Source organism: Lichenostomus cassidix, chromosome 6 (assembly GCF_008360975.1).
Source record: "Lichenostomus cassidix isolate B80296 chromosome 6, HeHo_3.0, whole genome shotgun sequence".
Taxonomy (NCBI): Eukaryota; Metazoa; Chordata; class Aves; order Passeriformes; family Meliphagidae; genus Lichenostomus; species Lichenostomus cassidix.
Genome location: NC_139487.1, coordinates 31,509,988 through 31,522,551, shown reverse-complemented (window position 1 = coordinate 31,522,551; position 12,564 = coordinate 31,509,988). Strand labels below are relative to the sequence as shown.

Genomic DNA, 12,564 nt, shown 5'->3' with positions numbered 1-12,564 from the left:
CTCTCTCTCCCACCTTTATACCAACCCAAGCACTGAAATCATAAAAACGCACCCTCTAAGCTAATAAATTGAAATCTGCTGGGTGTCTTCATCTCATTTCCCCACACTGGCTGGGGAGAACTCTCTGCTCTTTCACGCTGATTTGTGATACAGATCCTGCTGTCCAGACACGAGCATTGCCTGAATGACTCTATAAGTGCCTTTTCCTGCCTCCCCGCCAGCCCCTCTCCAGCTGATCAGCTCATTTAAAGGGTATGTCAGAGCTGCTGCAGGCTGGGGAGCTGCACTCAGATGGGTTTAACACGGAAGCCTTAGCTGCAGATGTGCAGGAGGGTAATTTTTCTATCCATGAGGCATTAAGGAGCCCTGTCATCCCGTGCCAATAGAGATGGACTAATTTAGACACAAACCTGAGCCAACTGCGCATGTCGGATCTGCAGCACTGCTCAACAAAAAAGCTGCCTCCAGAGACAGGCCTGGCACGTGGAATCATCTCAGCGCTCCTTGAGTTGAGCACAGCCCAGCCTTCAGCTGGCCTGAAACCAGTCCTCCTGGCAAGCTCATGACTCTCAAAGTTGGTCGAGTCGAAACAGATACTTGCAATCAGGAGTGATTTCACTGACTGGTGACTCTTAGAATGCCCTCCATACGCTGAGCTTGAGGCTGTAGGGGAGGTTGATGAAATTCCTTACAAGGACAGTAACCACATACTTCCACCACTTCTAACAGGTCCTCCAGGGTGGTTAAGGACCTCAGCACAAACACAGAATGAGCTGGAGCAAGCAGAACTTGTATATAACCTTCCAAAGCAGCTGAAACTCCTCTGTACAATGAAAAAGTTTCACATCAAGCACATGGCACTGGGTCAATTGATCAGTTCAAGCAGGAGTGGCAAGACTCCAGCTTGGTCAGTCTCAAGCTGGCACTGGTACTTTGTCCTTCCCAGGGACATTTATGCACAGGTAAAGTACCTTACAGAGTTTGCCCAGCACTGCTCTGCAACAGACACACAGTGCTCACAGAGGAGAACAATATGTGGGGGATTCCTCACAGGGCACAATGGGGTCTCGTTGCAATAGACCATAAATCCTCTTTGACCCGACGTAGGTACTGTGGTCATGAACCACTCCATGCCACAGGCCAGACATTGATAGATCTGGGCACGGGTGAGGTTCACACTTCTGTGAGCACAATTCAAGCCAGCAGGGTATCTACAACAGGTTTTCACCAGGGATGGGTAACAGCAGCAGGATTTCCTCACCTTCCTTCACTTTAAACACAACCTTCCATTAAAAAAATAATGTGTCCTTCCTGTCACTAACTGGAAATTGAAGCCAACTGCCTAGAGGTGGCCATGTGCTTAATCCCACCAATAACCTTCCCCTTTTCAGACCATTTACTGGGGAGAAAAACCCCATCCCAGTTCTCTTTCTCTTCTTCTCATTTCCCCCTCCCTCCCCCCGCAGGAAACAAGGGGGTCTTGGAGTGCTCAAATGAGCCATTAACTAGCAGCCGACATCTCCAGCTATTGTAAATATATTAACTCAAGGCCTTTCGCTACATTTATTAGACTCAAGAACAACATCTGGAAACAGATGTTTTCTGAGCAGAGAGGAGAGGAGGAAGGAGGGTAACAAAACAAGGGGGTGGGAAGAACTGCTGCAAGTGGAAGTACATGGTCTGCAGACCATCCCTTTGCAAAATGCTGCTCAGATGGAGCACTGCAAGGGGCTGAGGCAAGCGCAGCCACATCCCTCCAAGGCAAGGCAGTGAGAGTAGAACATCTTAGGGGGGCTGCTTGAGAGAAATAGCAATGGGGGAATAGAAAAACTCACATCAGCTTTCAGGGCCCTTGTGAGGAAAGGTCAGAACACTCTCACACAAATGGGATACTGGGGCAGAGAGATTTTGGTGGGTTTTTTTTCCTTTCCTGGTCATGGACCTTCCCAGTCCTCAGCTGCTCTATATCCCAGAGGCTGCCAGGTTTATAGTGGAAAAATGTTACCTCCATAACAGTTTGGCAGCATCTGTCACTGGGCCCATGGAGTAGGCAAGGTCTAGGGTTCCCACAGTATCCAGTCTGCCCCAAGCAGCCCATTCTCAAAGGGCAAGCAGAGTGGAAACCTCCCATGCCAGGGACAGTGAAGGACCAAAGGGTCCTGCTCTGGCTGTGGAGTCTTGATGTCATGGCTCAAATTTAGACAATATTTTTTAAATTACACAGTGTTAACTAGGGACAAAAAGCAAGCATGGACATGGCATACTTAAAAATACCCCATGGCATTATTGTGCAACTTCTTTCTCAACTATATACACTTTGGCTTAGGTACCAGAGATGCCTAAAGTACAACAGAGGTCTGAGATCAAAGCTTCCCTGAATTTCTTTTGTGGAAAATGCAGTTTTATACATACACATACCCTTGCTTTTTAATAAAATAAAACTAAAGCAAACAAACAACTCCAAAAACTAAAACAGAACAAAACAAAACCCTACAAGTATTTTGTCATCTTCAACCTCGCATTCACAACAGGTATCTCCACCCTTGTGTCTTTCTGAGATGCAGTTACACATACTTTGCAAATAAGGTCAGCACTATTGAGTATTACCTACCTAATTTGGTATTTGTTTATAGGAAGTATTAAGTAGCCTATGGAGCAGAACAATTCCTGCCTGAGGAGCTGCTCTAACCCATTGTGGTGTTATAGAATAAAGACACATTTGATCCTTTGGGAAAAGGGTTATGAAAATACATGGAAAAAATGTACTGTCCATGCATAGTAATATCATGGCTGTTTTCAATCACTCGGTCTCCTACAAAACAAAGGGGCTCACTGCACAATATGAACTCCTAGCACTGGTAGCAGCAAGGGAAGTAAGAAAGAAGTTAGTAGTATCTGGGTAGGGTTTTATATTTTCATAACCCTAAAATGCCTGAGCTCATTGTTGCCTCCCTCCCATCAAAGCCAAACTGGCTCCATGCAGCTGCAGCGGTGGGAACCTAGCCCCAGAGCTGTGTGAGAACAACTGAGCAGAGCTGGGCTGTGTCAGGGGTGGGAGCCTGGCCACCAGCAGCTCCTGCAGAGGTTGGGTCAGAGCTTCCAAGGGAGGATGGAGCAAACCCAGGTTTTGCACAGTTTGGGGCCACCCCTTCTCCAGCACACCCTGCAGAGGGAAGGCTTTGCTGGAGGGGAGCACAAGACAGCAGGTGATGGACACACAGTTAAGCTGCCCACGCTTGTCCTTGTGTTTTCAACTAACCTCTCACCTTTTGTTCAGATGACAAGGGAAATGGCTCTGAGCAAACCAGGCTCTGCACCCTTCTTCATGGAGGAACTTTTTTCTCACAGCAGAAGCACTTCACAGCCAAGAAGCACTTCACAGGAAGAAGTTTTACTTTTTTCCAGCAGTTGTTTTGGTTTTTGTTTGTTGCTGGCCTTTTTCTCCCTTGTTTGGAGCTGCTTTTTAATGGGTTGTGTTCGGTGCCATTGGAGTCTGCAGAGATGGTCATCTCTGCTAGCCTGTTTTTTGCTGTTATCTTGGTTCCTGCAGAGCCTGGGTGGAAAAGAGAAGTTAATTTAAGAAGAAAGACATTGCTACAAATAAGACAAGAAAAAGCCTCCACCCCTGCGGCACTATTCCCCAGTATCTTGCAAGCCTAAGAATTCCCACAGCAGCCTGTGGGAAATGGGTTTTGCTCAGGATAGAGATGTGCCTGCACCAGGAGAGCTGCTTTGGAAACTGTTTTGGTGAACCTGGGAAATCCCTGGTGCAGAGCATTGCTACAGGCTCTCAGCACAGCCAGAGCAGTACAAAGCTTTAGCTGTAGTAAAGAGGTTCTTAGACTGAACACGCAAAACCTTCTCATCGAGGTGGAAAAATAAGGGTGAGATTTTCATGCATGAAATCATCAGAGCACAACGTCCTCCATCACAAGGCTGGAGCTCTCAGGAAAAGCTCCTCTGCTCCCAACAGCTAGTCCCTCGGCCCCTTGCTGATCAGAAAACCTCCCTCTATTAAAACCAAGCTCAGGCATTGTATACTCAGTTAATTACTTGTGCACCAAGGTGCTCACCATGGTGCATTGGCACGTGTGGGACTGATAAGCCAGAGCACTGATTTGCATTTAGATTTACCATTAAACAGTTTAGTGAGAAGCTACTGCTGAATGCCTTCAGCCTCACTGCACAGCTGGGCTCTTCCATCTACCCCAAAGCTCACCCTCCTCCTGCCTCCCCCTCACCTCTGCCAGGCAGAGGGTTCCCATTAATCCTCCACCACCTATTTCCACACACATCACTAAGAAAAGCCTTTCTCTTCACCTTTGGCAGATGCAGGTCAGGCTCAAGCTGCCACCAACCTGGGACAGCCAGTCAACATATGTAGGGTGAACACCATAGAGCGTGAGCCGGAAACCCCAAAATCTTGGATCCAGCCCAGAGCTGACCAGATGCTGTGTGCCTAGGGGAGGCAGGCAGAGCTGTGGCACAGCTCTGTCTAAGAAAACCAAACCCTGCAGTGCCAGGGCAGGCGCATATATCTGCGCAAGCAGCCGGGAAACCCGCAGTGGCTTTGTATGAACCTTGAAGTTAATGAATCAGAGCTGGGAGCATTGGGAAACCCAGTCTAAGTGTCAACTGCACTGGGGGAAGCAAAAATAATGAAGCAAGGCTCCCCCAGAAGACCGATTGTTTTGGAGTACAAAAGTGAAGGAGAATGGATACAGCAAGCTCAGGAAATTGAAAACAACTTTAGGTAAATACTTCCTCTCATTCCAACACTTGGTCTTTTATCAAAGTTGATTCAGACCCTGACAGCACTGCGCAAAGCAGCTCTGCTCCATCCTAATGCAAAAGACAGGCCCAGCGGACAAGAGGTTAGTGGCTAATGGAGCAGAGTCGGGTTCAATTTCCCTGGAAATTACTCGCAGAGGAAAGCCAGGAGACAAGGAGCACCGCTAATGTCCTTCTACAACGCCACTGTTTCCCCTGAACAGGGCAAAGCCCTCACTTGTGTCCTCTGCCTCCCACACCACAGCTCCCCATGGATCAACCCTGCACTCCAGCGTAAGGAAGAGGAAAGCAAAGTGAAGGAGGAAGGATGTGAGCCTGGGAGCAGATTGATGGTGTCAGAGAACAGCATGGCTCCATGTCAGGGTTTTCCTTCCCATCACTGTTCCTTTCATAGCACCTGATATAAATCCTCCCTGGCAGGGTGGATTTAATAAAAGCAGCTTTATCAGTAAACCTTCAGCCATCTAGGGAGTCTCTTCCAGCTTGTTGGTTTTTAGCTGCCACCGGGGGCTTACTTCCTTTAAGCAGCATTGCAAGGGAACTATGGAAAGACGGTTTTCTATCCCAAAGGCACACTTGGGCACCAGTTCACATGATGGCTGCAGTGTTCCAGGATGTAGCATCTCCACCAGGCTGGGCACCCAAGGGGCGTGTCTGAAGCCAAGTGCCAATAAATAAACTTGTTTTAAGAGAAAAGGTCCAATCCTTCTCATTTGGGACTCATTAAAGTCAATGGAAAAAAAGCTCTTTTTAGCTTCCTTAGTCTTTGCCACTTAGGTTTCATGCCAGCTTGACGTCAATGTAGTCACTCAAGATTTATGCCAGTCCAGAAAAAGGGAATCCTTGCGACAGCTCCCAGTGAGGAGACAGTTGGGTCCTCTGACCACAAAACACACTATCCACATGGCTAAGCCAAGCGCACCTTTTTTACCTCAGGCATGTGAGACCACACCTTGATGCATTGTAACATTCTTCCTCTTTCTCTTCAATAAATGAGTGCTATCCACTTCGTGTGCGTGTTTTGTACCTGCTTTGAGAGGCCTGTTGCTGATTACAAACAGCAGGAAGTAAAGCATATATAATTACTAGATCAATGTTAAGTAGTAAACAGACCTTTACAATGGCCATTGAAGAACATCAGCCTGAAATGGTGGTTCACTTCCTTCAGGCTCAAAAAATATTTCTAATTTTTTTAATTTGGCTATATGCTGCTACCAATACAGTAATTAAAGTAAACTTCTCTGCTTTAAGAGCAGTCAGCAGGGAGACAGCATGGAACCTCTTCTTTGCAGGGACTGCTGCCCACCACCCACCTTGCAAATCACAGAATCATTTTGATTGGAAAAGACCTCCAAGATTATGGAATCTAACCTTTCTCCAATCGCCTCTTTGTTGACAAAACCATAGCACTAACTGCCACATTCAGTCATTCCTTGAAAACCTCCAGTATGATGACTCCACCACCTCCTTGGGCAGTCCGTTCCAAAGCTTGGAAACCCTTCTGGTGAAGAAATTCTTCCCTGAACTGCCCACCTTGCCCTTGTCAGTGGATATTGCAACGGATCGGGGCAAAGTCACCACAACCCATGTTATCCATGAAGGTTTGCCTTTGCTGTGTGTTGGTGAGGAAGGAGCTGCCTCCCACTGGCGCCCCAGCAGTGGGGAACACTGCTTGGCTCTGCACACAACTGTCCCTGCATATTTGGAACACGGGGCTTTAGCACAGAGGCTGAAATATCACGCCTATCAGTAGGGCCCTGTGGACAGAAAATAGCAGAGGATCTGGTGGCAGTTTCCTTTCAAGACGTACAGGAATAGCAGCACACATCTCTGCTGGATCATGTGGACTGAATTCCTCAGCCCAACTCCTTTGGCTTTGAATTCTGCAAACCAATTTTTCCCTCCTTGTCTTGTTTGTTGTTTCAGGACCACTAAATTACCAAGAATGGTTTACATTATATAACCACCCTGTCCTTATTGCATTTTGAGGAGGAAACTCTGACAAACAGCCAGATCTAATTTGTACTTTAAATTGACTTCTGGGCCAGACAGTCATGCCTTCCAGATGGAAAATCCAGTTGTACTCACCAGCAGACATCCCAGTGCGTTCAGGTCCCAAATCAGCTTTGTCCGAAGCATGCTCTGGCATGCAATTTGACTTTTTACACCCTGTGAGAGGCTAATGGTCACTTCAGTCCCTGGAGAGGCAGCAGAATCGCTTTTTGTCACCTGTACCAGTTCAGCTGTCAGCTCTGCCCCGCTGTCCTGTTATTTTTCCTAGAAGCCTATTCGACAGCTGCAGCAGCTTTATAACTGCCACATTCAGAATTGGTCTTCCTGGGAAAGTCCTTTCAGGTTGTCTTTTCCAAGGGCGACTCTCTCTGCTAGGCTTGGTCAACCTGTTTAACACTATCCCAAATCAAAAACAATTTTAACAAAGCAAACACCATGCTGCTTTTGGATTTGGATTCTCTCGTCTCCTGCCAAGACAGAATCAAGAATACGTTCAAGGCTGGTTTAGGTTACAGCCAGAGTATGGCCAGTGGCACGCTATGCATGGCACACTAACATTGCGGACAGCCACAGGGTGTTAAAATGCTGCCACTGACAGCAGCAAGCCTGAGCTGTCATTTGCTTTGTTAGGGACTAGTGAGGCAAGGTGGCAAGTGCCTTGAGGCAGCCCCCAAACGTAGCTGGGAGCAGGTCTCCAAGTTGCACTGTTCCACATATTCAGCTTGGGGAACTGGTGGGAATAGCAGCTCAGGCTGAGACACAGAAACCAGATCTCAGAGGCAGGCATGATGCCAGGGGCTGACCACTTGCAGGGAGACAGCCCTGGAAGATGCCCACCATCTGCAGCAGAGACATGTGTAACCTGCGTAAGAGGGTGACCTCACACAGTCTGTGGCTTTCTCTCAGTCCCTGTGATGTGTTTTGTCCTTTTAGCCTTTCTGTTGCAAGGCGCATATAATTCTAGGGCTCTGTGGTCTGATGGATTGACAACTTGGTGTTTTTCCCACTTCTGCCATTCTACTGCTTGGTGGTCTTTGGTGATCAATGAATGCTTTACATTCTTGGAGTATTCCTCCCTTTGCTCCTCAGGGAAACAAGGCTACTCTAAGTTGCTTTAAGATAAACTGCTAGCAAGGGTCAAGGAAAGAAAGGGATGACTAAACAGTCAGCCACAAAAAGTTTCAAGCCAAAATAATCAAACCCTTACCTTGCAAGCCCTGAATTTCATAATGCCCATGAAGACATCCTTCTCCAGGTCTGGAAAGGCTCCTGTCAGCCAGGACATCACTTAAAAGTGAGTTTGTGTTCAACTCACACCTCCAAGACACATGTGCCATTTGTCATCCAGGGAAAGGCAGTGAGTGGTGCTGAGGGAGACCTGAGAAGCCCTTAGGGACACCAACAAGTCAGCCTCCCTCACTCTTAATGCTTTGAAGCTGATAGAGGAACAGCCATCCCTTTGCAATAATTCTTTGACCTTCCCAAGTTCCTCCATGTTTTCAGGGGCTCTGTCAGCCTAGCAGCATTGATGGGACCAAAATTAGCTCTTTGGGAAAAGATTAAAAACAAGCTTTCTTGGAGCCATCATCTCTGGACAGCCAGAGCTTGCAAAGAAGGTCAGAAGATTGTCTGTCATGCTGCAGATGGGCAAGATCACTTCTGAAACCCTTTAGTGAAGCCCACACCTTAAAGTCAATGCTACAGCTGAGTGGGTGGACTCAGCTCTGGTGGGCCTTGTAACAAGCACTGCATTACAAGAACATGATCACAGTGGCTGGCCGGGACAGAGTGGCACAGCCAGGCACGTTTCTTGTGGGCATAAGCCAAGGTGTTGAGCAACACCCAGCAGAGACAAGCAGATCTGCTGCTAGGTCTCCACTACACAACCTAACAGTACCCACGCATCTCCCGAGTCTCCATTTCCCAGTACCTCTTGTAGGGACACATATTTAGCAAAGAAGTGTAAACCACCATCAAATCTGAGTGGTTGCACTTTACAGCCACTTCAGCTCAGGTCCAAACAATTACACAGAGTCCACACTAGCAAAGACCAAGCCTATATATTACTTGAAAGGAATAGTTTGTTTTGGTTTCGCTTCCCTACCCACACCTCTCTGAAACTGCCCTCTGTTTGTTTGGGATATTTGCAGGCATGCAATATTTTCCTGGCTGACTTCACAAGGGACACTGTGATCCTAACAGGCTCTACCTTTGACTCCTGTGCTGCTGTGGCCAAGTCTTTGGATTCCTCTGTGGAGTAAATCAAATAATGTGTGCAAAAGCAGATGTGAAAAAAATAACATATGTAGAAGAACTGACATGTTAAACTATGAGCAATAACTGCAGGTGTGCAAGAGAGCTCCAGGGCTGATGCTCATTGCTCCACTGGATTAAAAAAAATAATAAAATAAAATAAAAAAAAGTCTGAAGGACCAGGCAGCTACACAGTAGGATCCATGTCAAATTCAAGCAATTTTCCCCCAAACCTGGCATTTTGAAAAGTATGGAGACTGCAGCACAGTGAATCCAAATCCACCCCCAAACACTCCCAGGTTGCAAACAGCTCCCACCAGGCCCTGTCCCCTTTGATGCTCCCCTTGCACGGGACTGGGAGGCCCAGCAGCAGCGACTAGCGAGAACTGGTTTCTGAAAATATGGAAAACAAGTTTCCTGAGGGAAAGAAAAACTCGGGCTTGTTTCACTTTGAAGGCTTGTTTGTTTGGTGCCTTTGGAAGAATGAAGGAAAACAGGGATGGCTTTGATGAGAAAAAAGCCCAAATGCAGCAGAAAAAATGAAAAATGAAACATGTTTTTTGACAAAAGCATATTTCCTGGCCACACAGCTGTGTCTATGTCAGATGTAGCTCAGCATCAACGAGAGTCCTCATGACCATTGCTGGCTAGAGCCACTGAAAATCCCACCCTGGCTTGGAGCTCACATTTATATAAATTGTGTGCAATCCCAAGAAATGGTATGATCTCAGCAGCAAATGTATTTATCAATCTCTTAAAGCCAAGCTGTTGCCTACCACAACAGGGTCACCAGCTCCCTCTTCTTGCTCTGCCTCCATCTAAACAGGGGCAGGTTTGCAGGCTTTTTCACTCCCACCCTACCATGCCAAGAAGCACCTGCTGGCAATCCAAGCCTCCTTCCATCAGGGAATTCATTTCATAAGTACTCTCATTGGGCAGATTTCTTGGGGCTACCCTTCCAAAGAATCATTAGAGGGCTTTCTTGGGGAGCAGCATTTGAAAGCACATAGAATCACAGAATGAATCACAGAATGATTTGGACTGGAAGGGACCTTAAAGACACCATCATTCCAACCCCCTCCCGTGAACAGGGACACCTTCCACTAGATCAGGTTGCTTCAAGCCCTGTCCAACTTAGCTTCGAACACTTCCAGGGATGGGGCAGTCACAGATTCTCTGGACAACATGTGCCAGTGACTCATCATCCACTGAAGAATTTTTTCCTAAACTAAATCACTCCTCTTTCAATCTGAATCCAGAGAGTAAGCAGTTAAATATTGCTTCTGGTGAAAAAAACAGAGCTGTGCTAACAGAAAATAAGTCCATCAAGCTGCCTCATGCTCCCAGCCTCATGAGGACAAAACCACAAGCAATGATCCAAAGAAGTAGTCTTCAATATCCACTTTTAGCCCTAAGCCAACTAATCTGCACAGTCATAAACTATATGCAATTCTACAATATACCAGAGGGAGGGATACCTTTCTTGGCAGAGCTATGTCTCAGTTTACATCACAATTGCAATAAAATCACATTATCTTAATTTAACTTTACACAAATCTATCAAATCTATTGTATAGTCAAAACCAGTTGCCTCCAAAAATACATTATCAGTTGCAAATGCCAAAGCAACTTTTCTTCCTCCTGTCTTAGACAAAACACCATCTTACCACAGAAAATGAACACATTACAGGGTTTTTTACATGATAAGAGAAACCTGTGCTGTCATCAGAGCATCTAGGGCTCTGAAACTGAAAACCCACCCAAACACTTCCCTTGAAGTGAGGAAACAGAACTAAAAAGCCTTGTGTGGACCCAGCAGTGAGGTCTGTCTCTTGAACCCACAGCCATACAGATGAAACTCACATTTCTGGGCTCATTTTCCACCTTTTCCTCACACAAATGATGTGACCCAAATGCAGGTTATGTCGGGTTGGAGGTGCCCAGCTGTCACCCACACCATCCCTCACACTCCTCGCCTCAGCAGGAAAGGAGAAAACCAGAGCCACATAGCTGCCCCATCATGGCATCTCCACAGGTGGCAGGGGAGGATCCCCACCTCCTCCTCAACCCCCCTGCTGCTCACTGGAATGTTTATCACTATTTTCCCCCTCATTTCTCTCTACTTTCCACCATTATCCCTCTCCTTACCTCAATTTCTCCAAGGTGTCACACCAGCAGGCCTGAGGGGCTGCGCTGGGCTGTCAGAACCGGCTGGAACCAGTTGGAACCGGCTGTAGCTGAGTCAGTTCCCGCCTCCCCTCAGAGAGACCCCTCAGCCCCACTGCCAGCCCGGGACATTCCCACCTCCCCTCAGAGACCCCTCAGCCCCACCACCATCCCCAGACATTCCTACCTGTCCCCTCAGAGACCCCTCAGCCCCACTGCCAGCCCGGGACATTCCTCCCTGTCGTGAGAGAGACCCTTCAGCCTCACTGCCATCTCCAAGCAAGGGGCACCTGGCTCAGCCTCAGTGGTTTGGATACCTGGGATAAGGAGCTCCTGTTCTCAAGGAGCAGCCTGTTCTTCACAGGGACCACTGAGGGCTGTGGTGCTTCACCTCAGCCACCATCTCTGGGTGTCTCACCCTGTGAATACATGCACCCCCATGCTCAACACACCACTCTTCCCCACCTCAACCCAAGTTACCCAAACTGACAGTAATTACATTTTAAACATTGCCCTTCTCCACCCCCCCCCACCTCCATGTGTTTTCACTTCAGCTAAACAGCAAAAATGTTTCCAGGCAGCTGTCTTTGATTGAGGGCAGGGAGGGAGGTGAGCTGGTGGAGAGAAGACCCATGGAAGGGACACACTCTTTGAGCCTCTTCAGAAGGAAAACAAAAGGGAAAAGCGGGAAGGAAAGGTGTCATTGCTCAGTTTTTGATGTCAGCGAGGCTGAGGACAGCCATGAGGAAGGCAGGCAGTGAATTCCAGCCCCATTACCTCAGGTTCTGATGGCAAAGCCTGTGCAGCCAGTGTACCCTGCACATGGCAGCTCCTGCTGCAGGTGCACCAAGGGGAATCCCTGTGGCTGGGGTCAGAGGACCTTCATAAGAGATAAAGAAACTTTTCAGAAACCTGTCTGGAATAGCAACCCACTGACAAATCCCCCCAGCTGCAAGAAATTGTACAATGGGAAAGATGGTTAGCTGTCTTGGGGGTGAGGAGGCGTTTTTACACACTACTTCCCAAGCCTTGGAAACCTGAAGTGTCCCTGGAATGCCTCTTCCCAACTGGCAATCTCCTGTATGAGGTGTGTAGAACTTGCTGTCAAGCAAGGGGTAGAAGGTGATGCTGTCTTGTCTTTCACAGGAGGCAGACATTGCAAGCTGAAGATCAGGACTAGAAAAATCAGGGACTGCAGCAAGGTTGAGATCAGGATCCAAACCTGCTGCATGTCGAGGAGCACTTGGAGCTGGACAAAAACTTGACATCTCTTCAGGGACAAGGGTTTGTGCAGAACTGTCCTGCACCAGGAGAGTGATATGGTGAAGTATCACCTGTAAG

General features: G+C 47.5%; 1 long non-coding RNA gene across 2 annotated transcripts in view; it reads right to left on the bottom strand.

Moving 5' to 3' along the window:
- Positions 1 to 602: 602 nt before the first annotated feature.
- Positions 603 to 12,564, bottom strand: part of LOC146435613 (uncharacterized) — a 56,264-nt gene continuing 44,302 nt past the window's right edge. For both annotated transcript variants that reach the window (XR_014853032.1, XR_014853033.1), the window contains 2 exons: positions 3,267 to 3,553; positions 603 to 663 (listed from right to left, as the gene is read on the bottom strand). This is a non-coding gene — a long non-coding RNA (uncharacterized LOC146435613). The remainder of the gene's footprint in view (positions 664 to 3,266; positions 3,554 to 12,564) is intronic.